Consider the following 22556-nt stretch of genomic DNA (forward strand, 5'->3'; position numbering starts at 1 on the left):
AGGTTAGGTTTTTCCTATTTTTGTGAAGGTTGCGTGATTCACTCAACCTAGAGGGTTCTAGTTTTCATCATAGGCACGGGGCAGTTAATATTTATCAGCGCATGTAAAAAAAAGTGCAAAATTCGAAAATTTAGGTTAGACTAGGGCGATTTTAAGCAAAATCAGATTTTTAATCGTACAGGGCGATTCCTGGAACGATTTGGCTTTTAAAGACGGCAAATCGCATGTACATTTTGAGAAATTTTGAATGGTTTTAATTTTAGACCGATTGGTCCAGTGGTTCGTCCGCTACATTCATTTAAAGTTTCAAAAAATCATTTGACATTTTTAAAAAAAAATGTTAAAAATACATCTGTCAAACAGTCAATTTTTGAGCTACAATGACGTGTAAGTACTCAAAATAATTGTCTTGTCAAGACGCGTTCAACCACGTTGGTCTTGTCCAATTCGGTTCAGTGGTTACCGAGTAATAACGATTTGAAAATTAGGTTAGGTTTTTTCTATTTTTGTGAAGGTTGCGTGATTCACTCAACCTAGAGGGTTCTAGTTTTCATCATAGGCACGGGGCAGTTAATATTTATCAGCGCATGTAAAAAAAAGTGCAAAATTTGAAACTTTAGGTTAGACTAGTGCGAGTTTAAGGAAAATCAGATTTTTAATCGTACAGGGCGATTCCTGGAACGATTTGGCTTTTAAAGACGGCAAATTGCATGTACGTTTTGAGAGCTTTTGAATGAAATTAATTGCTGGACTCTAGCTAAAGGGGTTCGCGCGCTACACTCGTTTAAAGTTTCAAAAAATTTGATTTTTAAAAAAATGTTCAGGGGGTTGGGGGTGACCTAACCAAATATTGTTGATTTTTCTTAAAAATGTTTTGGGGGGGGATGACCTAACCAAACATCCCCCCCCTGAACATTTTTAGACCATTGTTGTGTTAAAACAAGAGGGGATCGAACTTTTTTTAAAAAATGTTAAAAATACATCTGTCAAACAGTCAATTTTTGAGCTACAATGACGTGTAAGTACTCAAAATAATTGTCTTGTCAAGACGCGTTCAACCACGTTGGTCTTGTCCAAATCGGTTCAGTGGTTACCGAGAAATAACGATTTGAAAATTAGGTTAGGTTTTTTCTATTTTTGGAAAGGTTGCGTGATTCACTCAACCTAGAGGGTTCTAGTTTTCATCATAGGCACGGGGCAGTATATATTTATCAGCGCATGTAAAAAAAAGTGCAAAATTTGAAATTTTAGGTTAGACTAGGGCGATTTTAAGCAAAATCAGATCTTTAATCGTACAGGGCGATTCCTGGAACGATTTGGCTTTTAAAGACAATAAATTGCATGTACGTTTTGAGAGCTTTTGAATGAAATTAATTGCTGGACTCTAGCTAAAAGGGTTCGCGCGCTACACTCGTTTAAAGTTTCAAAAAATTTGATTTTTAAAAAAATGTTCAGGGGTATGGGGGTGACCTAACCAAATATTGTTGATTTTTCTTAAAAATATTTTGGGGGGGGATGACCTAACCAAACAACCCCCCCCTGAACATTTTTAGACCATTGTTGTGTTAAAACAAGTGGGGATCGAACCCATTCCCTTAACCATTATTGTGTTAAAACAAGTGGGGATCGAACCCATTCCCGGATCGAACCCATTCCCGGATTGAACCCATTCCTTAAACCACCCTATGAATCTGCATGGAATATTACTTTGTTTATTGTGTTAAAACAAGTAGGGATTGAACCCATTCCCTTAACCATCCTATGAATCTGCTTTGAATATTACTCTGTTTATCGTGTTATCGTTTTTGGGGGGGTGTGGTCACCCCCATGTCCCTGACAAAAAAAATTTTTAAAAAAATTTTTCGAGGGGGTCACCCAAATGTCCCTGACAAAAAAATAAAAAAAAAATTTAAGAAAAAAAATTTTGTTGTGGGGGGGGTGGGGGGGTTCTATCCCCCCGCCGAGACTCCCCCACCTCCAACCCTAAGGGATGTTGAAAGAATTTTTAAAATCGGTCCATAAACAAAGAAGTTAGGTTTTTGGGGGGGTTTGGTCACCCCTATGTCCCTGACAAAAAAAATTTAAAAAAAAAATTTCAAGGGAGTCACCTCCATGTCCCTGACAAAAAAAATTAAAAAATTAAAAAACAAAATTTTTTTTTGAGGGGTTGGTGGGGTCTCTCCCCCCCGCCGAGACTCCCCCACGCCCCTGAACATTTTTAGAAAAATTAACAATGTTAGGTTAGGTCACCAACTCCCCCTGAAAAATGTTTGTTTAGGTCCCCTTACCCCCCTGAACATTTTTAGAAAAATTTATAATGTTAGGTTAGGTCACCCCCCCCCCTGAAAAATGTTTTTTTAGGTCCCCCCACCCCCCCTGAACATTTTTAGAAAAATTTACAATGTTAGGTTAGGTCACCCCCCCCCCCTAAAAATAGGTTTTTTTAGGTCCCCCCACCCCCCTGAACATTTTTAGAAAAATTTACAATGTTAGGTTAGGTCACCCCCCCCCTTCCAGAAAACTGTTTTTTTAGGTCCCCCCACCCCCCTGAACAGTTTTAGAAAAATTTACAATGTTAGGTTAGGTCACCCCCCCCCCTGAAAAATGTTTGTTTAGTTGCCCCCACTCCCCTGAACATTTTTAGAAAAATTTACAATGTTAGGTTAGGTCACCCCCCACCCCTCCTGAAAAATGTTTTTTTAGGTCCCCCCAACCCCCTGAACAGTTTTAGAAAAATTTACAATGTTAGGTTAGGTCACCCCCCCCCCCCTGAAAAATGTTTGTTTAGTTCACCTATCCATGGATACTTCATCACTAAAAACGGACAATATATGATGAAAAGTTAACTTTGGTTAGCTTCCTTCCCTTTTTCTCCCCTCCCCCCACCCCCCACCCCTTTAAAAACACCCTGGCTGTAGTGGGCAGTTTCCCCCATTTCCATAGAGGCCTGGATGGTTAAAATCGGACAATAAATAAGGAAGTTATGATGGTTAGGTTAGATTCCTTCCCCTCTCCCTCCCCCCCCCCCTCGCCCTTGAAAAATCCCCCAAAGTTCACCTATCCATGGATACTTCATCACTAAAAACAGACAATATATGATAAAAAGTTAACTTTGGTTAGCTTCCTTCCCTTTTTCTCCCCTCCCCCCACCCCCCTCCCCTTTTAAAACACCCTGGCTGTATTGGTTAGCTTCCCCCGTTTCCATAGAGGTCTGGATGGTTAAAATCGGTCAATAAATAAGGAAGTTATGCCACAAAACATTGAACCCCCTTGATACTCCAATAAAAAAAGACTAAGTTGAAACCTACCCTGTTCTGCACACTTAGCCCGCACGTTATTCTTGCCTACCTTAGTGTGCAAGTGTGCTTCTGTGCGAGAAAAGGGTAGTGAAGCCTTAGTTAGGTTAGGTTAGGTTAGGTTAGGTTAGGTTAGGTTAGGTTAGGTTAGGTTAGGTTAGGTTAGGTTAGGTTAGGTTAGGTTAGGTTAGGTTAGGTTAGGTTAGGTTAGGTTAGGTTAGGTTAGGTTAGGTTAGGTTAGGTTAGGTTAGGTTAGGTTAGGTTAGGTTAGGTTAGGTTAGGTTAGGTTAGGTTAGGTTAGGTTAGGTTAGGTTAGGTTAGGTTAGGTTAGGTTAGGTTAGGCTAACCAACCCTTTAGTGCAAAAACTAGGTTAAGGCAGTAAACCTAGCTATTAAATATTAACATTTTTAGGTTAGCAAATTTGTTAATAGGTACTTTGGGACCTACTAAGGCTTCCCTAAAAAATGCTAACCTAAAAAGTAGCTTAAAAGTAGCTTAGGTTAGGCCTCAAACCTAGCTTTGTGCCGCACACTTGCAAACTGTGCCAAAAGCCAAAAAAGTGTGCGAGGCCTGTAGCGCGCTTATTTTTCAACAAAAATCCTAGCTTTTTCTAACTTAAGCTTTCATGGGCATGTCCTTGAAGTCTGTAAAAAAAAATTTATAAAAAATCGACTCCTCTTTGGTTAGGTTCGATTTTTAACCTATACCCCAGAAAATAGACCATATTTTGAAACTTACATATTAATCCTTAATTTTGTCTAGATTAAGAAAAGTCGTAACTTCGGTTCTAGTTGACCGAATCTAACATTTTAAGTGTCTACGGATATCAGCGCGACGAGCTCTTCAAAAGTGTCCGATGTAATCGACCTCGCCAGAGGCCTCTGGCGGCCTCCAGCCTCGAAAAACTAAAAAAGACACTTGTAATTTTTTTCTTCAAAATCCTAAAATTTTCTAAAATTGACGTCAATCAGTCAATTTTTGAGCTATATTGACGTGTAAGTACTCTAAAAATTCGTCTTTTCAAGACGAATTCAACCACGTTGGTCATGTCCAAATCGGTCCAGTGGTTCACCGTAACCTAACTTAACCTATGAAACGTATTTTTTGGCCTCATCGCTTTACCTTGTAAAACGTGTCTTAAAATTAGTCTCAGCTCCAGACCATGGAAAGAGAAGTTGTTTGTCTCATTAAGACGCGTATTAAGAGTACTTAACCAGCTTCCTAGGTCTAACCTAACCGAAATGAGATCAAAAAACGTCTTTTTAGTTTTTTTTATCTCAAATCAGTTAGGTTTGAGGTAAAGAAACGTGTAAGTACTCAAAATAATTGTCTTGTCAAGACGCGTTCAACCACGTTAGTCTTGTCCTAATCGGTTCAGTGGGTCCCGAGTAATAACGATTTGAAAATTAGGTTAGGTTTTTTATATTTTTGTGAAGGTTGCGTGATTCACTCAACCTAGAGTGTTCTAGTTTTCACCATAGGCAAGGGGCAGTTAATATTTATCAGCGCATGTAAAAAAAAGTGCAAAATTCGAAAATTTAGGTTAGACTAGGTTGATTTTAAGCAAAAACAGGTCTTTTATCGTACAGGGCGATTCCTGGACCAATTTGGCTTTTAAAGACGGCAAATCGCATGTACATTTTGAGAGCTTTTGAATGGTTTTAATTTTAAACCGATTGGTCCAGTGGTTCGTCCGCTACATTCATTTAAAGTTTCAAAAAATCATTTGACATTTTTCAAAAAAAATGTCAAAAATACATCTGTCAAACAGTCAATTTTTGAGCTACAATGACGTGTAAGTACTCAAAATAATTGTCTTGTCAAGACACGTTCAACCACGTTGGTCTTGTCCAATTCGGTTCAGTGGTTACCGAGAAATAACGATTTGAAAATTAGGTTAGGTTTTTTATATTTTTGTAAAGGTTGCGTGATTCACTCAACCTAGAGGGTTCTAGTTTTCATCATAGGCACGGGGCAGTTAATATTTATCAGCGCATGTAAAAAAAAGTGCAAAATTTGAAATTTTAGGTTAGACTAGGGCGATTTTAAGCAAAATCAGATTTTTAATCATACAGGGCGATTCCTGGAACGATTTGGCTTTTAAAGACGGCAAATTGCATGTACGTTTTGAGAGCTTTTGAATGAAATTAATTGCTGGACTCTAGCTAAAGGGGTTCGCGCGCTACACTCGTTTAAAGTTTCAAAAAATTTGATTTTTAAAAAAAATGTTCAGGGGGTTGGGGGTGACCTAACCAAATATTGTTGATTTTTCTTAAAAATGTTTTGGGGGGGGATGACCTAACCAAACATCCCCCCCCTGAACATTTTTAGACCATTGTTGTGTTAAAACAAGTGGGGATCGAACTTTTTTTAAAAAATGTTAAAAATACATCTGTCAAACAGTCAATTTTTGAGCTACAATGACGTGCAAGTACTCAAAATAATTGTCTTGTCAAGACGCGTTCAACCATGTTGGTCTTGTCCAAATCGGTTCAGTGGTTACCGAGTAATAACGATTTGAAAATTAGGTTAGGTTTTTTCTATTTTTGAAAAGGTTGCGTGATTCACTCAACCTACAGGGTTCTAGTTTTCACCATAGGCAAGGGGCAATTAATATTTATCAGCACATGTAAAAAAAAGCGCAAAATTTGAAACTTTAGGTTAGACTAGGGCGATTTTTAGCAAAATCAGGTTTTTAATCGTACAGGGCGATTTCTGAAACGATTTGGCTTTTAAAGACGGCAAATCGCATGTACATTTTAAGAGCTTTTGAATGAAATTAGCTGCTGGACTCTAGCTAAAGGGGTTCGCGCGCTACACTCGTTTAAAGTTTCAAAAAATTTGATTTTTAAAAATATGTTCAGGGGGGTGGGGGTGACCTAACCAAATATTATTGATTTTTCTTAAAAATGTTTGGGGGGGGGGTTGACCTAACCAAACATCCCCCCCCTGAACATTTTTAGACCATTGTTGTGTTAAAACAAGTGGGGATCGAACCCATTCCCTTAACCATTATTGTGTTAAAACAAGTAGGGATCGAACCCATTCCTGGATCGAACCCATTCCCGGATTGAACCCATTCCCTTAACCATCCTATGAATTGGCATGGAATATTACTTTGTTTATTGTGTTAAAACAAGTAGGGATCGAACCCATTCCCTTAACCATCCTATGAATCTGCTTTGAATATTACTCTGTTTATCGTGTTATTGTTTTTGGGGGGGTGTGGTCACCCCTATGTCCCTGACAAAAAAAATTTTTTTTTTTTTAATTTTGAGGGGGTCACCCCAATGTCCCTGACAAGAAAATAAAAAAAAAATTAAAAAAAAAAAGTTTTTTTTGGGGGGGTGGGGGGGTCCCTCCCCCCCGCCGAGACTCCCCCACCTCCAACCCTAAGGGATAATGAAAGAATCTTTAAAATCGGTCCATAAACAAAGAAGTTAGGTTTTTTGGGAGGTTTGGTCACCCCTATGTCCCTGACAAAAAAAATTTTAAAAAAAAATTTCAAGGGGGTCACCCCCATGTCCCTGACAAAAAAAATTTAAAAAAATTAAAAAAAATTTTTTTTTGCAGGGTGGGGGGGTCTCTCCCCCACGCCCCTGAACATTTTTAGAAAAATTTATAATGTTAGGTTAGGTCACCTCCCCCCCTGAAAAATGTTTTTTTAGGTCCCCCCATTCCCCTGGACATATTTAGAAAAATTTATAATGTTAGGTTAGGTCACCCCCCCCCCCCTGAAAAATGTTTTTTTAGGTCCCCCCACCCCCCTGAACATTTTTAGAAAAATTAACAATGTTAGGTTAGGTCACCCCCCCCCCCTGAAAAATGTTTTTTTAGGTTCCCCCACTCCCCTGAACAGTTTTAGAAAAATTTACAATGTTAGGTTAGGTCACCCCCCCCCCCCTGAAAAATATTTGTTTAGGTCCCCCCGCTCCCCTGAACATTTTTAGAAAAATCAACAATGTTAGGTTAGGTCACCCCCCCCCCACTGCCCTGGCTGTATTGGTTAGCTTCCCCCATTTCCATAGAGGTCTGGATGGTTAAAATCGGACAATAAATAAGGAAGTTATGATGGTTAGGTTAGATCCCTTCCCTCCCCCCTCGCCCTTGAAAAATCCCCCAAAGTTCACCTATCCATGGATAACTTCATCACTAAAAACATACAATATATGATAAAAAGTTAACTTTGGTTAGCTTCCTTCCCTTTTTCTCCCCTCCCCCCACCCCCACCCCTTTAAAAACACCCTGGCTGTATTGGGCAGTTTCCCCCATTTCCATAGAGGCCTGGATGGTTAAAATCGGACAATAAATAAGGAAGTTATGATGGTTAGGTTAGATTCCTTCCCCTCTCCCTCCCCCCCCCCCCCTCGCCCTTGAAAAATCCCCCAAAGTTCACCTATCCATGGATACTTCATCACTAAAAACAGACAATATATGATAAAAAGTTAACTTTGGTTAGCTTACTTCCCTTTTTCTCCCCTCCCCCCACCCCCCTCCCCTTTTAAAACACCCTGGCTGTATTGGTTAGCTTCCCCCGTTTCCATAGAGGTCTGGATGGTTAAAATCGGTCAATAAATAAGGAAGTTATGCCCCAAAACATTGAACCCCCTTGATACTCCAATAAAAAAAGACTAAGTTGAAACCTACCCTGTTCTGCACACTTAGCCCGCACGTTATTCTTACCTACCTTAGTGTGCAAGTGTGCATCTGTGCAAGATTTACTGTGTTTAGCCTAAGTTAGGTTAGGTTAGGTTAGGTTAGGTTAGGTTAGGTTAGGTTAGGTTAGGTTAGGTTAGGTTAGGTTAGGTTAGGTTAGGTTAGGTTAGGTTAGGTTAGGTTAGGTTAGGTTAGGTTAGGTTAGGTTAGGTTAGGTTAGGTTAGGTTAGGTTAGGTTAGGTTAGGTTAGGCTAACCAACCCTTTTGTGCAAATACTAGGTTAAGGCAGTAAACCTAGCTATTAAATATTAACATTTTTAGGTTAGCAAATTTGTTAATAGGTACTTTGGGACCTACTAAGGCTTCCCTAAAAAATGCTAACCTAAAAAGTAGCTTAAAAGTAGCTTAGGTTAGGCCTCAAACCTAGCTTTGTGCCGCACACTTGCAAACTGTGCCAAAAGCCAAAAAAGTGTGCGAGGCCTGTAGCGCGCTTATTTTTCAACAAAAATCCTAGCTTTTTCTAACTTAAGCTTTCATGGGCATGTCCTTGAAGTCTGTAAAAAAAAATTTATAAAAAATCGACTCCTCTTTGGTTAGGTTCGATTTTTAACCTATACCCCAGAAAATAGACCATATTTTGAAACTTACATATTAATCCTTAATTTTGTCTAGATTAAGAAAAGTCGTAACTTCGGTTCTAGTTGACCGAATCTAACATTTTAAGTGTCTACGGATATCAGCGCGACGAGCTCTTCAAAAGTGTCCGATGTAATCGACCTCGCCAGAGGCCTCTGGCGGCCTCCAGCCTCGAAAAACTAAAAAAGACACTTGTAATTTTTTTCTTCAAAATCCTAAAATTTTCTAAAATTGACGTCAATCAGTCAATTTTTGAGCTATATTGACGTGTAAGTACTCTAAAAATTTGTCTTTTCAAGACGAATTCAACCACGTTGGTCATGTCCAAATCGGTCCAGTGGTTCACCGTAACCTAACTTAACCTATGAAACGTATTTTTTGGCCTCATCGCTTTACCTTGTAAAACGTGTCTTAAAATTAGTCTCAGCTCCAGACCATGGAAAGAAAAGTTGTTTGTCTCATTGAGACGCGTATTTAGAGTACTTAACCAGCTTCCTAGGTCTAACCTAACCGAAATGAGATCAAAAAACGTCTTTTTAGTTTTTTTTATCTCAAATCAGTTAGGTTTGAGGTACAGAAACGTGTAAGTACTCAAAATAATTGTCTTGTCAAGACGCGTTCAACCACGTTGGTCTTGTCCAAATCGGTTCAGTGGTTACCGAGAAATAACGATTTGAAAATTAGGTTAGGTTTTTTCTATTTTTGGAAAGGTTGCGTGATTCACTCAACCTAGAGGGTTCTAGTTTTCATCATAGGCACGGGGCAGTTAATATTTATCAGCGCATGTAAAAAAAGTGCAAAATTTGAAACTTTAGGTTAGACTAGGGCGATTTTAAGCAAAATCAGATTTTTAATCGTACAGGGCGATTTCTGGAACGATTTGGCTTTTAAAGACGGCAAATTGCATGTACGTTTTGAGAGCTTTTGAATGAAATAAATTGCTAGACTCTAGCTAAAGGGGTTCGCGCGCTACACTCGTTTAAAGTTTCAAAAAATTTGATTTTTAAAAAAATGTTCAGGGGGTTGGGGGTGACCTAACCAAATATTGTTGATTTTTCTTAAAAATGATTTTGGGGGGGATGACCTAACCAAACATCCCCCCCCTGAACATTTTTAGACCATTGTTGTGTTAAAACAAGTGGGGATCGAACCCATTCCCTTAACCATTATTGTGTTAAAACAAGTGGGGATCGAACCCATTCCCGGATCGAACCCATTCCCGGATTGAACCCATTCCTTTAACCACCCTATGAATCTGCATGGAATATTACTTTGTTTATTGTGTTAAAACAAGTAGGGATCGAACCCATTCCCTTAACCATCCTATGAATCTGCTTTGAATATTACTCTGTTTATCGTGTTATCGTTATTGGGGGGGTGTGGTCACCCCCATGTCCCTGACAAAAAAATTTTTTTTTTTAATTTTTTGAGGGGGTCACCCAAATGTCCCTGACAAAAAAAATAAAAAAAAAATTAAAAAAAAAAAAAAATTTTGTGGGGGGGGTGGGGGGGTCCTATCCCCCCGCCGAGACTCCCCCACCTCCAACCCTAAGGGATGTTGAAAGAATTTTTAAAATCGGTCCATTAACAAAGAAGTTAGGTTTTTGGGGGGGTTTGGTCACCCCTATGTCCCTGACAAAAAAAATTAAAAAAAAAAAATTTCAAGGGGGTCACCCCAATGTCCCTGACAAAAAAAATAAAAAAATTTAAAAAAAAATTTTTTTTGGGGGGTGGGGGGGTCTTTCCCCAACGCCCCTGAACATTTTTAGAAAAATTAACAATGTTAGGTTAGGTCACCCCACCCTCTGAAAAATGTTTTTTTAGGTCCTCCCACCTCTCTGAACATTTTAAAAAAAATTTTCAATGTTAGGTTAGGTCACCCCCCCCCCTAAAAAATGTTTCTTTAGGTCCCCCTACCCCCCTGAACATTTTTAGAAAAATTTACAATGTTAGGTTAGGTCATCCCCCCCCCTAAAAAATGTATCTTTAGGTCCCCCTACCCCCCTGAACATTTTTAGAAAAATTTACAATGTTAGGTTAGGTCATCCCCCCCCCCCTGAAAAATGTTTGTTTAAGTCCCCCCACTCCCCTGAACAATTTTAGAAAAATCAACAATGTTAGGTTAGGTCTCCTCCCCCCCCTGAAAAATGTTTGTTTAGGTCCCCCCACTCCCCTGAACATTTTTAGAAAAATCAACAATGTTAGGTTAGGTCACCCCCCCCCCCCACTGCCCTGGCTGTATTGGTTAGCTTCCCCCATTTCCATAGAGGTCTGGATGGTTAAAATCGGACAATAAATAAGGAAGTTGTGATGGTTAGGTTAGATCCCTTCCCCCCCCCCTCGCCCTTGAAAAATCCCCCAAAGTTCACCTATCCATGGATAACTTCATCACTAAAAACATACAATATATGATAAAAAGTTAACTTTGGTTAGCTTCCTTCCCTTTTTCTCCCCTCCCCCCACCCCCCACCCCTTTAAAAACACCCTGGCTGTATTGGGCAGTTTCCCCCATTTCCATAGAGGCCTGGATGGTTAAAATCGGACAATAAATAAGGAAGTTATGATGGTTAGGTTAGATTCCTTCCCCTCTCCCTCCCCCCCCCCCCTCGCCCTTGAAAAATCCCCCAAAGTTCACCTATCCATGGATACTTCATCACTAAAAACAGACAATATATGATAAAAAGTTAACTTTGGTTAGCTTCCTTCCCTTTTTCTCCCCTCCCCCCACCCCCCTCCCCTTTTAAAACACCCTGGCTGTATTGGTTAGCTTCCCCCGTTTCCATAGAGGTCTGGATGGTTAAAATCGGTCAATAAATAAGGAAGTTATGCCCCAAAACATTGAACCCCCTTGATACTCCAATAAAAAAAGACTAAGTTGAAACCTACCCTGTTCTGCACACTTAGCCCGCACGTTATTCTTACCTACCTTAGTGTGCAAGTGTGCATCTGTGCAAGATTTACTGTGTTTAGCCTAAGTTAGGTTAGGTTAGGTTAGGTTAGGTTAGGTTAGGTTAGGTTAGGTTAGGTTAGGTTAGGTTAGGTTAGGTTAGGTTAGGTTAGGCTAGGCCACCCTTTTGTGCAGAAACTAGGTTAAGGCAGTAAACCTAGCTATTAAATATTAACATTTTTAGGTTAGCAAATTTGTTAATAGGTAGTTTGGGACTAGTAAGGGCTTCCCTAAAAAATGCTAACCTAAAAAGTAGCTTAGAAGTGGGTTAGGTTAGGCCTCAAACCTAGCTCTGTGCCGCACACTTGCAAACTGTGCCAAAAGCCAAAAAAGTGTGCGAGGCCTGTAGCGCGCTTATTTTTCAACAAAAATCCTAGCTTTTTCTAACTTAAGCTTTCATGGGCATGTCCTTGAAGTCTGTAAAAAAAAATTTATAAAAAATCGACTCCTCTTTGGTTAGGTTCGATTTTTAACCTATACCCCAGAAAATAGACCATATTTTGAAACTTACATATTAATCCTTAATTTTGTCTAGATTAAGAAAAGTCGTAACTTCGGTTCTAGTTGACCGAATCTAACATTTTAAGTGTCTACGGATATCAGCGCGACGAGCTCTTCAAAAATGTCCGATGTAATCGACCTCGCCAGAGGCCTCTGGCGGCCTCCAGCCTCGAAAAACTAAAAAAGACACTTGTAATTTTTTTCTTCAAAATCCTAAAATTTTCTAAAATTGACGCCAATCAGTCAATTTTTGAGCTATATTGACGTGTAAGTACTCTAAAAATTCGTCTTTTCAAGACAAATTCAACCACGTTGGTCATGTCCAAATCGGTCCAGTGGTTCACCGTAACCTAACTTAACCTATGAAACGTAATTTTTTGCCTCATCGCTTTACCTTGTAAAACGTGTCTTAAAATTAGTCTCAGCTCTAGACCATGGAAAGAGAAGTTGTTTGTCTCATTGAGACGCGTATTTAGAGTACTTAACCAGCTTCCTAGGTCTAACCTAACCGAAATGAGATTAAAAAACGTCTTTTTAGTTTTTTTTATCTCAAATCAGTTAGGTTTAAGGTACAGAAACGTGTAAGTACTCAAAATAATTGTCTGATCTAGACACGTTTAACCACGTTGGTTTTGTCCAATTCGGTTCAGTGGTTACCGAGTAATAACGATTTGAAAATTAGGTTATGTTTTTCCTATTTTTGGAAAGGTTGCGTGATTCATTCAACCTACAGGGTTCTAGTTTTCATCATAGGCAAGAGGCAGTTAATATTTATCAGGGCATGTAAAAAAACCTGCGAAATTTGAAAATTTAGGTTAGACTAGGGCGACTTTAAGCAAAATCAGGTTTTTAATCGTACAGGGCGATTCCTGGAACGATTTGGCTTTTAAAGGCGGCAAATTGCATGTACATTTTGAGAGCTTTTGAATGGTTTTAATTTTAAACCGATTGGTCCAGTGGTTCGTCCGCTACATTCATTTAAAGTTTCAAAAAATCATTTGACATTTTTTTTAAAAAATGTTAAAAATACATCTGTCAAACAGTCAATTTTTGAGCTACAATGACGTGTAAGTACTCAAAATAATTGTCTTGTCAAGACGCGTTCAACCATGTTGGTCTTGTCCAATTCGGTTCAGTGGTTACCGAGAAATAACGATTTGAAAATTAGGTTAGGTTTTTTATATTTTTGGAAAGGTTGCGTGATTCACTCAATCTAGAGGGTTCTAGTTTTCATCATAGGCACGGGGCACTTAATATTTATCAGCGCATGTAAAAAAAAGTGCAAAATTTGAAACTTTAGGTTAGACTAGGGCGATTTTAACCATAATCAGATTTTTAATCGTACAGGGCGATTCCTGGCACGATTTGGCTTTTAAAGACGGCAAATTGCATGTACGTTTTGAGAGCTTTTGAATGAAATTAATTGCTGGACTCTAGCTAAAGGGATTCGCGCGCTACACTCGTTTAAAGTTTCAAAAAATTTGATTTTTTAAAAAAATGTTCAGAGGGTTGGGGGTGACCTAACCAAATATTGTTGATTTTTCTTAAAAATGTTTTGGGGGGGGATGACCTAACCAAACATCCCCCCCCTGAACATTTTTAGACCATTGTTGTGTTAAAACAAGTGGGGATCGAACTTTTTTAAAAAAATGTTAAAAATACATCTGTCAAACAGTCAATTTTTGAGCTACAATGACGTGTAAGTACTCAAAATAATTGTCTTGTCAAGACGCGTTCAACCACGTTGGTCTTGTCCAAATCGGTTCAGTGGTTACCGAGAAATAACGATTTGAAAATTAGGTTAGGTTTTTTCTATTTTTGGAAAGGTTGCGTGATTCACTCAACCTAGAGGGTTCTAGTTTTCATCATAGGCACGAGGCAGTTAATATTTATCAGCGCATGTAAAAAAAAGTGCAAAATTTGAAACTTTAGGTTAGACTAGGGCGATTTTAAGCAAAATCAGATTTTTAATCGTACAGGGCGATTCCTGGAACGATTTGGCTTTTAAAGACGGCAAATTACATGTACGTTTTGAGAGCTTTTGAATGAAATAAATTGCTGGACTCTAGCTAAAGGGGTTCGCGCGCTACACTCGTTTAAAGTTTCAAAAAATTTGATTTTTAAAAAAATGTTCAGGGGGTTGGGGGTGACCTAACCAAATATTGTTGATTTTTCTTAAAAATGTTTTGGGGGGGGATGACCTAACCAAACATCCCCCCCCTGAACATTCTTAGACCATTGTTGTGTTAAAACAAGTGGGGATCGAACCCATTTCCTTAACCATTATTGTGTTAAAACAAGTGGGGATCGAACCCATTCCCGGATCGAACCCATTCCCGGATTGAACCCATTCCTTAAACCACCCTATGAATCTGCATGGAATATTACTTTGTTTATTGTGTTAAAACAAGTAGGGATCGAACCCATTCCCTTAACCATCCTATGAATCTGCTTTGAATATTACTCTGTTCATCGTGTTATCGTTTTTGGGGGGGTGTGGTCACCCCCATGTCCCTGACAAAAAATTTTTTTTTTTAAATTTTTAGAGGATCGGTCCATTAACAAAGAAGTTAGGTTTTTGGGGGGGTTTGGTCACCCCTAGGTCCCTGACAAAAAAAATTTAAAAAAAAAAATTTCGAGGGGTCACCCCAATGTCCCTGACAAAAAAAATAAAAAAATTAAAAAAAAAAATTTTTTTTTGGGGGGTGGGGGGGTCTTTCCCCAACGCCCCTGAACATTTTTAGAAAAATTAACAATGTTAGGTTAGATCACCCCACCTTCTGAAAAATGTTTTTTTAGGTCCTCCCACCTCTCTGAACATTTTTAAAAAAATTTTCAATGTTAGGTTAGGTCACCCCCCCCCCTAAAAAATGTTTTTTTAGGTCCCCCTACCCCCCTGAACATTTTTAGAAAAATTTACAATGTTAGGTTAGGTCATCCCCAGCCCTAAAAAATGTATTTTTAGGTCCCCCTACCCCCCTGAACATTTTTAGAAAAATTTACAATGTTAGGTTAGGTCATCCCCCCCCCCCTGAAAAATGTTTGTTTAAGTCCCCCCACTCCCCTGAACAATTTTAGAAAAATCAACAATGTTAGGTTAGGTCTCCCCCCCCCCTGAAAAATGTTTGTTTAGGTCCCCCCACTCCCCTGAACAATTTTAGAAAAATCAACAATGTTAGGTTAGGTCTCCCCCCCCCCTGAAAAATGTTTGTTTAGGTCCCCCCACTCCCCTGAACATTTTTAGAAAAATCAACAATGTTAGGTTAGGTCACCCCCCCCACTGCCCTGGCTGTATTGGTTAGCTTCCCCCATTTCCATAGAGGTCTGGATGGTTAAAATCGGACAATAAATAAGGAAGTTATGATGGTTAGGTTAGATCCCTTCCCCCCCCCCTCGCCCTTGAAAAATCCCCCAAAGTTCACCTATCCATGGATAACTTCATCACTAAAAACATACAATATATGATAAAAAGTTAACTTTGGTTAGCTTCCTTCCCTTTTTCTCCCCTCCCCCCACCCCCCACCCCTTTAAAAATACCCTGGCTGTATTGGGCAGTTTCCCCCATTTCCATAGAGGCCTGGATGGTTAAAATCGGACAATAAATAAGGAAGTTATGATGGTTAGGTTAGATTCCTTCCCCTCTCCCTCCCCCCCCCCCCTCGCCCTTGAAAAATCCCCCAAAGTTCACCTATCCATGGATACTTCATCACTAAAAACAGACAATATATGATAAAAAGTTAACTTTGGTTAGCTTCCTTCCCTTTTTCTCCCCTCCCCCCACCCCTCTCCCCTTTTAAAACACCCTGGCTGTATTGGGTAGCTTCCCCCGTTTCCATAGAGGTCTGGATGGTTAAAATCGGTCAATAAATAAGGAAGTTATGCCCCAAAACATTGAACCCCCTTGATACTCCAATAAAAAAAGACTAAGTTGAAACCTACCCTGTTCTGCACACTTAGCCCGCACGTTATTCTTGCCTACCTTAGTGTGCAAGTGTGCATCTGTGCGAGAAAAGGGTGGTCTAGCCTATGTTAGGTTAGGTTAGGTTAGGTTAGGTTAGGTTAGGTTAGGTTAGGTTAGGTTAGGTTAGGTTAGGTTAGGTTAGGTTAGGTTAGGTTAGGTTAGGTTAGGTTAGGTTAGGTTAGGTTAGGCTAACCCACCCTTTGGTGCAAAAACTAGGTTAAGGCAGTAAACCTAGCTTTTAAATATTAACATTTTTAGGTTAGCAAATTTGTTAATAGGTACTTTGGGACCTACTAAGGCTTCCCTAAAAAATGCTAACCTAAAAAGTAGCTTAAAAGTAGCTTAGGTTATGCCTCAAACCTAGCTTTGTGCCGCACACTTGCAAACTGTGCCAAAAGCCAAAAAAGTGTGCGAGGCCTGTAGCGCGCTTATTTTTCAACAAAAATCCTAGCTTTTTCTAACTTAAGCTTTCATGGGCATGTCCTTGAAGTCTGTAAAAAAAAATTTATAAAAAATCGACTCCTCTTTGGTTAGGTTCGATTTTTAACCTATACCCCAGAAAATAGACCATATTTTGAAACTTACATATTAATCCTTAATTTTGTCTAGATTAAGAAAAGTCGTAACTTCGGTTCTAGTTGACCGAATCTAACATTTTAAGTGTCTACGGATATCAGCGCGACGAGCTCTTCAAAAGTGTCCGATGTAATCGACCTCGCCAGAGGCCTCTGGCGGCCTCCAGCCTCGAAAAACTAAAAAAGACACTTGTAATTTTTTTCTTCAAAATCCTAAAATTTTCTAAAATTGACGTCAATCAGTCAATTTTTGAGCTATATTGACGTGTAAGTACTCTAAAAATTCGTCTTTTCAAGACGAATTCAACCACGTTGGTCATGTCCAAATCGGTCCAGTGGTTCACCGTAACCTAACTTAACCTATGAAACGTAATTTTTGGCCTCATCGCTTTACCTTGTAAAACGTGTCTTAAAATTAGTCTCAGCTCCAGACCATGGAAAGAGAAGTTGTTTGTCTCATTGAGACGCGTATTTAGAGTACTTAACCAGCTTCCTAGGTCTAACCTAACCGAAATGAGATCAAAAAACGTCTTTTTAGTTTTTTTTATCTCAAATCAGTTAGGTTTGAGGTACAGAAACGTGTAAGTACTCAAAATAATTGTCTGATCTAGACACGTTTAACCACGTTGGTCTTGTCCAATTCGGTTCAGTGGTTACCGAGTAATAATGATTTGAAAATTAGGTTATGTTTTTCCTATTTTCGGAAAGGTTGCGTGATTAACTCAACTTAGAGGGTTCTAGTTTTCACCATAGGCACGGGGCCTTTAATATCTATCAGTGCATGTAAAAAAACCTGCAAAATTTGAAAATTTAGGTTAGACTAGGGCGACTTTAAGCAAAATCAGGTTTTTAATCGTACAGGGTGATTCCTGGACCAATTTGGCTTTTAAAGACGGCAAATCGCATGTACATTTTAAGAGATTTTATATGGTTTTAATTTTAAACCGATTGGTCCAGTGGTTCGTCCGCTACATTCATTTAAAGTTTCAAAAAATCATTTGACATTTTTTTAAAAAAATGTTAAAAATACATCTGTCAAACAGTCAATTTTTGAGCTACAATGACGTGTAAGTACTCAAAATAATTGTCTTGTCAAGACGCGTTCAACCACGTTGGTCTTGTCCAATTCGGTTCAGTGGTTACCGAGTAATAACAATTTGAAAATTAGGTTAGGTTTTTTCTATTTTTGGAAAGGTTGCGTGATTCACTCAACCTACAGGGTTCTAGTTTTTACCATAGGCAAGGGGCAGTTAATATTTATCAGCACATGTAAAAAAAAGCGCAAAATTTGAAACTTTAGGTTAGACTTGGGCGATTTTTAGCAAAATCAGGTTTTTAATCGTACAGGGCGATTCCTGAATCGATTTGGCTTTTAAAGACGGCAAATTGCATGTACGTTTTGAGAGCTTTTGAATGAAATTAATTGCTGGACTCTAGCTAAAGGGGTTCACGCGCTACACTCGTTTAAAGTTTCAAAAAATTTGATTTTTTAAAAAATGTTTAGGGGGGTGGGGGTGACCTAACCAAATATTGTTGATTTTTCTTAAAAATGTTGGGGGGGGGGATGACCTAACCAAACATCCCCCCCCTGAACATTTTTAGACCATTGAAAAATCTTTTGACATTTTTTTAAAAAAATGTTAAAAATACATCTGTCAAACAGTCAATTTTTGAGCTACAATGACGTGTAAGTACTCAAAATAATTGTCTTGTCAAGACGCGTTCAACCACGTTGGTCTTGTCCTAATCGGTTCAGTGGTTACCGAGTAATAACGATTTGAAAATTAGGTTAGGTTTTTTCTATTTTTGGAAAGGTTGCGTGATTCTCTCAACCTACAGGGTTCTAGTTTTCACCATAGGCAAGGGACAGTTAATATTTATCAGCACATGTAAAAAAAAGCGCAAAATTTGAAACTTTAGGTTAGACTAGGGCGATTTTAAGCAAAATCAGATTTTTAATCGTACAGGGCGATTCCTGGACCGATTTGGCTTTTAAAGACAACAAATCGCATGTACATTTTAAGAGCTTTTGAATGAATTTAACTGCTGGACTCTAGCTAAAGGGGTTCGCGCGCTACACTCGTTTAAAGTTTCAAAAAATTTGATTTTTAAAAAAATGTTCAGGGGGGTGGGGGGTAACCTAACCAAATATCATTGATTTTTCTTAAAAATGTTTAAGGGGGGTTGACCTAACCAAACATCTCCCCCCTGAACATTTTTAGACCATTGTTGTGTTAAAACAAGTGGGGATTGAACTTATTCCCTTAACTATTATTGTGTTAAAACAAGATGGGATCGAACCCATTCCCGGATCGAACCCATTCCCAGATTGAACCCATTCCCTAAACCATCCTATGAATTGGCATGGAATATTACTTTGTTTATTGTGTTAAAACAAGTGGGGATCGAACCCATTCCCTAAACCATCCTATGAATCTGCTTTGAATATTACTCTGTTTTTCGTGTTATCGTTTTTGGGGGGGTGTGGTCACCCCCATGTCCCTGAAAAAAAAAAATTTTTTTTTAAATTTTGAGAAAGTCACCCCAATGTCCCTGACAAAAAAAATAAAAAATAAAAATTAAAAAAAAAAAATTTTGTTTGGGGGGGTGGGGGGGTCCCTCCCCCCCGCCGAGACTCCCCTACCTCCAACCCTAAGGGATGTTAAAAGATTTTTTAAAATCGGTCCATAAACAACGAAGTTAGGTTTTTGGGGGGGGTTTGGTCACCCCTATGTCCCTGACAAAAAAAATTTTTAAAAAAAAATTTCGAGGGGGTCACTCCTATGTCCCTGACAAAAAAAATAAAAAATAAAAAAAAAAAATTTTTTTTGGGGGAGTTGTGGGGTCTCTCCCCCCCGCCAAGAGAGAAAAATTTACAATATTAGGTTAGGTCACCCCACCCTCTGAAAAATGTTTTTTTAGGTCCCCCCACCTCTCTGAACATTTTTTAAAAAATTTTCAATGTTAGGTTAGGTCACCCCCCCCCCCCTAAAAAATGTTTCTCTAGGTCCCCCTACCCCCCTGAACATTTTTAGAAAAATTTACAATGTTAGGTTAGGTCATCCCCCCCCCTAAAAAATGTATCTTTAGGTCCCCCTACCCCCCTGAACATTTTTAGAAAAATTTACAATGTTAGGTTAGGTCATCCCCCCCCCCCTGAAAAATGTTTGTTTAGGTCCCCCCACTCCTCTGAACATTTTTAGAAAAATCAACAATGTTAGGTTAGGTCACCCCCCCCCCCACTGCCCTGGTTGAATTGGTTAGCTTCCTCCATTTCCATAGAGGTCTGGATGGTTAAAATCGGACAATAAATAAGGAAGTTATGATGGTTAGGTTAGATCCCTTCCCTTTTTCTCCCCTCCCCCCACCCCCCAACCCTTTAAAAACACCCTGGCTGTATTGGGCAGTTTCCCCCATTTCCATAGAGGCCTGGATGGTTAAAATCGGACAATAAATAAGGAAGTTATGATGGTTAGGTTAGATTCCTTCCCCTCTCCCTCCCCCCCCCCCTCGCCCTTGAAAAATCCCCCAAAGTTCACCTATCCATGGATACTTCATCACTAAAAACAGACAATATATGATAAAAAGTTAACTTTGGTTAGCTTCCTTCCCTTTTTCTCCCCTCCCCCCACCCCCACCCCTTTTAAAACACCCTGGCTGTATTGGTTAGCTTCCCCCGTTTCCATAGAGGTCTGGATGGTTAAAATCGGTCAATAAATAAGGAAGTTATGCCACAAAACATTGAACCCCCTTGATACTCCAATAAAAAAAGACTAAGATTCAAACCTACCTCATTCCGCACAGTTAGCTGCACGTTATTCAAACCTACCTTAGTGTGCAAGTGTGCATCTGTGCAAGATTTACTGTGTTTAGCCTAAGTTAGGTTAGGTTAGGTTAGGTTAGGTTAGGTTAGGTTAGGTTAGGTTAGGTTAGGTTAGGTTAGGTTAGGTTAGGTTAGGCTAACCAACCCTTTTGTGTAAAAACTAGGTTAAGGCAGTAAACCTAGCTATTAAATATTAACATTTTTAGGTTAGCAAATTTGTTAATAGGTACTTTGGGACCTACTAAGGCTTCCCTAAAAAATGCTAACCTAAAAAGTAGCTTAAAAGTAGCTTAGGTTAGGCCTCAAACCTAGCTTTGTGCCGCACACTTTCAAACTGTGCCAAAAGCCAAAAAAGTGTGCGAGGCCTGTAGCGCGCTTATTTTTCAACAAAAATCCTAGCTTTTTCTAACTTAAGCTTTCATGGGCATGTCCTTGAAGTCTGTAAAAAAAAATTTATAAAAAATCGACTCCTCTTTGGTTAGGTTCGATTTTTAACCTATACCCCAGAAAATAGACCATATTTTGAAACTTACATATTAATCCTTAATTTTGTCTAGATTAAGAAAAGTCGTAACTTCGGTTCTATTTGACCGAATCTAACATTTTAAGTGTCTACGGATATCAGCGCGACGAGCTCTTCAAAAGTGTCCGATGTAATCGACCTCGCCAGAGGCCTCTGGCGGCCTCCAGCCTCGAAAAACTAAAAAAGACACTTGTAATTTTTTTCTTCAAAATCCTAAAATTTTCTAAAATTGACGCCAATCAGTCAATTTTTGAGCTATATTAACGTGTAAGTACTCTAAAAATTCGTCTTTTCAAGACGAATTCAACCACGTTGGTCATGTCCAAATCGGTCCAGTGGTTCACCGTAACCTAACTTAACCTATGAAACGTATTTTTTGGCCTCATCGCTTTACCTTGTAAAACGTGTCTTAAAATTAGTCTCAGCTCCAGACCATGGAAAGAGAAGTTGTTTGTCTCATTGAGACGCGTCTTTAGAGTACTTAACGAGCTTCCTAGGTCTAACCTAACCGAAATGAGATCAAAAAACGTCTTTTTAGTTTTTTTTATCTCAAATCAGTTAGGTTTGAGGTACAGAAACGTGTAAGTACTCAAAATAATTGTCTGATCTAGACACGTTTAACCACGTTGGTCTTATCTAAATCAGTCTAGTGGTTATCGAGTAATAACGATTTGAAAATTAGGTTATGTTTTTCCTATTTTCGGAAAGGTTGCGTGATTCACTCAACCTAGAGGGTTCTAGTTTTCATCATAGGCACGGGGCAGTTAATATTTATCAGCGCATGTAAAAAAAAGTGCAAAATTCGAAAATTTAGGTTAGACTAGGGCGATTTTAAGCAAAATCAGATTTTTAATCGTAAAGGGCGATTCCTGGAACGATTTGGCTTTTAAAGATGGCAAATCGCATGTACATTTTGAGAGCTTTTGAATGGTTTTAATTTTGAACCGATTGGTCCAGTGGTTCGTCCGCTACATTCATTTAAAGTTTCAAAAAATCATTTGACATTTTTTTTTAAAAATGTTAAAAATACATCTGTCAAACAGTCAATTTTTGAGCTACAATGACGTGTAAGTACTCAAAATAATTGTCTTGTCAAGACGCGTTCAACCACGTTGGTCTTGTCCAATTCGGTTCAGTGGTTACCGAGTAATAACGATTTGAAAATTAGGTTAGGTTTTTTCTATTTTTTAAAAGGTTGCGTGATTCCTTCAACCTACAGGGTTCTAGTTTTCACCATAAGCAAGGGGCAGTAAATATTTATCAGCGCATGTAAAAAAAAGCGCAAAATTCGAAACTTTAGGTTAGACTAGGGCAATTTTAAGCAAAATCAGGTTTTTAATCGTACAGGGCAATTCCTTGAACGATTTGGCTTTTAAACACAGCAAATCGCATGTACATTTTGAGAACTTTTGAATGAAGTTAATTGCAGGACTCTAGCTAAAAGGGTTCGCACACTACACTCGTTTAAAGTTTCAAAAAATTTGATTTTAAAAAAAATGTTCATGGGGTTGGGGGTGACCTAACCAAATATTGTTGATTTTTCTTAAAAATGTTTTGGGGGGGGATGACCTAACCAAACATCCCCCCCCTGAACATTTTTAGACCATTGTTGTGTTAAAACAAGTGGGGATCGAACC

The sequence above is a fragment of the Acartia tonsa genome, chromosome 11 (assembly GCF_053477335.1).
Source record: "Acartia tonsa isolate MP-2025a chromosome 11, ASM5347733v1, whole genome shotgun sequence".
Lineage (NCBI taxonomy): Eukaryota > Metazoa > Arthropoda > Copepoda > Calanoida > Acartiidae > Acartia > Acartia tonsa.